The sequence below is a fragment of the Eleutherodactylus coqui genome, chromosome 11, assembly GCF_035609145.1.
Source record: "Eleutherodactylus coqui strain aEleCoq1 chromosome 11, aEleCoq1.hap1, whole genome shotgun sequence".
In the NCBI taxonomy this organism is placed as follows: Eukaryota; Metazoa; Chordata; class Amphibia; order Anura; family Eleutherodactylidae; genus Eleutherodactylus; species Eleutherodactylus coqui.
In genome coordinates this window covers 74,491,860-74,495,120 of record NC_089847.1, presented here as the reverse complement: position 1 = coordinate 74,495,120, position 3,261 = coordinate 74,491,860, and positions in this window count along the sequence as shown.

Genomic DNA, 3,261 nt, shown 5'->3' with positions numbered 1-3,261 from the left:
AAAGCTGTGCTGCGATTCGTTGTTATATATTATACCACTGAGGTAACATGAAAGCTGCGCTGTGATTGGTTGCTATATATAATACCGCAGAGGTAACATGAAAGCTGCGCTGTGATTGGTTGTTATATATTATACCGCTAAGGTAAAATGAATGCTGTGCTGTGATTAGTTGCTATATATTATACTGCAGAGGTAACATGAAAGCTGCGCTGTGATTGGTTGCTATTTTTTATATTGCTGAGGCAAAATAAAAGTTGCGCTGTGATTGGTTGTTATTTCTCTTACTGCTGAGGTAACATGAAAGCTGCGCTGTGATTGGTTGTTATATATTATACCACTGAGGTAACATGAAAGCTGCGCTGCGATTGGTTGTTATCTAGATATATGAAAACGAATGAATGTATGTCTGTCTGTCTTTGCAGCAACGCGCGACGGGTAAGCTAGTATATATATAAAATTGAATGTATGTCTGTATGTCTGTGTGTCTGTGTGTCTGTGTGCGTGTCTCTTTGTCCTTTATGCGCTACTACACCATTCATCCGATCGCCATGAAACTTTGGGAAGTTGTTGAGTACACTCCTGGGAAGATTATAGGCATAGTACATTTATGCTACGATAAATGGCGCGCGCGTGCGTCGTCGACAGTTACGACCCCCCCCCCCCCCCACGTAGATCGTTCGATTTACATCATTGCCACTAATTCTCTCACTTCCCGATGTTGTAGAAACATGACATTTGGCACGCGCATTGATTATGTCATAAATAGGAAAAGGTAATGGGTCCCAACTCGATTATTCAATTGTAAGTGCTAAAGAATTAGCGCCCAAATTTTACGTACGGAATCTAATTTTCTCGCTTCCCAATGTCATAGAAACTTGAAATTTGGCACGAGCATTGATTATGTCATAAATAGGAAACGCTAATGGGTCCCAACTCGATTATTCAATTGTAAGTGCTAAAGAATTAGCGCCCAAATTTTACGTACGGAATCTAATTTTCTCGCTTCCCAATGTCATAGAAACTTGAAATTTGGCACGAGCATTGATTATGTCATAAATAGGAAACGCTAATGGGTCCCAACTCGATTATTCATTTCTACACGCCAAAGAATTAGCGTCCAATTTTACGTACAGAATCTAATTTTCTCGCTTCCCAATGTCATAGAAACTTGAAATTTGGCACGAGCATTGATTATGTCATAAATAGGAAACGCTAATGGGTCCTAACTCGATTATTCAATTCTAAGCGCCAAAGAATTAGCGTCCAAATTTTACGTATGGAATGTAATTTTCTCGCTTCCCAATGTCATAGAAACTTGAAATTTGGCACGAGCATTGATTATGTCATAAATAGGAAACGCTAATGGGTCCCAACTTGATTATTCAATTCTATGCGCACAAGAATTAGCGTCCAAATTTTACGTACGGAATCTAATTTTCTCACATAGAAACTTGAAATTTGGCACGGGCATTGAATATGTCATAAATAGGAAAAGCTAATGGGTCCCAACTCGATTATTCAATTCTATGCACCAAAGAATTAGCGTCCAAATTTTACGTACGGAATCTAATTTTCTCACTTTCCAATGTCATAGAACCTTGAAATTTGGCACGAGCATTGATTATGTCATAAATAGGAAACGCTAATGGGTCCCAACTCGATTATTCAATTCTAAGCGCAAAAGAATTAGCGTCCAAATTTTACGTACGGAATCTAATTCTCTCACTTCCTGATATATATAAATGAATGTATGTCTGTCTGTCCTTTAGGCATTACTACACCATTCATCCCATTGCCATGAGACTTTGGGAAGTTGCTGAGTACACTCCTGGGAAGGTTACTGGCATAGTACAACTTTGCAACGATAGGTGGCGCGCGTGCGAGCATCGTCGACAGTTATGCCCCCCAGACAAAGATAGTTTGATTTCCATCTCAAGCATGAAAGCAAAAGGCATTACGAGCAACGGGATGCGTGTTCAACCAGAAAATGAAGCGTCCGCCGAACGTTTCGCAAGACAATTGCTGGATATTGAGAATGCTGAGGTAAAATGAAAGCTGTGCTGTGATTGGTTGCTATTTCTTATACTACTTAGGTTGCATGAAAGCTGCTCTGCGATTCGTTGTTATATATTATACCACTGAGGTAACATGAAAGCTGCGCTGTGATTGGTTGCTATATATAATACCACAGAGATAAAATGAATGTGATTGGTTGCTATTTTTTATATTGCTGAGGCAGAATAAAAGTTGCGCTGTGATTGGTTGTTATTTCTCTTACTGCTGAGGTAACATGAAAGCTGCGCTGTGATTGGTTGTTATATTTTATACTGCTAAGGTAACATGAAAGCTGTGCTGTGATTGGTTGTTATATTTTATACTGCTAAGGTAACATGAAAGCTGCGCTGTGATTGGGTGTTATATATTATAAAGCTGAGGTAACATGTAAGCTGCGCTGCGATTGGTTGTTATATATTATACCACTGAGGTAACATGAAAGCTGCGCTGTGATTGGTTGTTAAACTAAGTGAGGAGACTCAAATGGCCACGCACGCTCCTCTGGGTAATATGCAAATAAGGGAGATAGAGAAAAACCTTCACAGTGCCACCTATTGAAAGGCAGCATTCCTTCAAGTCAAAGTCAGACTTTTTATACAAGCCTGGTTACAATGACTGTGGCACTTTTTATACAAGCCTGGTTACAATGATAGGTGGCACTGTGGAGGGTTTATTCTATCTCCCTTATTTGCATGGTGCATCAATGGGATTGGTATTATATACTGCCACTTTTCTAAGTGGGAAAGTCTTTGAAATGTTAATGAAAGAGTTGAGCTTGATGCCTCTCTGAAGCTTCATGTACTTTCCATGATAACTAAAAATTGTGTTCAGCCCCAACACAAAATTGTTCAAGGGAATGTTAATATTTCTGCCCTCATGTTTAAACAGAAGTTAAAATCTATATTTTTACATTCAACTTCATGATTGCTACACAGCATTAGACGCTAACCTTCCTTGAAGCAGAAAATTCCAGATAACAGTCTTGGAACCAGTAAATATTTGCTATTCTTGTACTAGCAGATGTCAAATTTAGAAAGAGCTCATAATAAGATAAAAGTCAGTGCTAGAACATATAAGGTTATAAATTATTCCTGTTTGTTCACCTTGCTTTGTACATTTTGACCAATCATTAAGCAAATCCATATCTTACAGCTTGTCTTTCTTTTACTATATAAGTTCTTCATGTGAATACCAAAATTACTCACT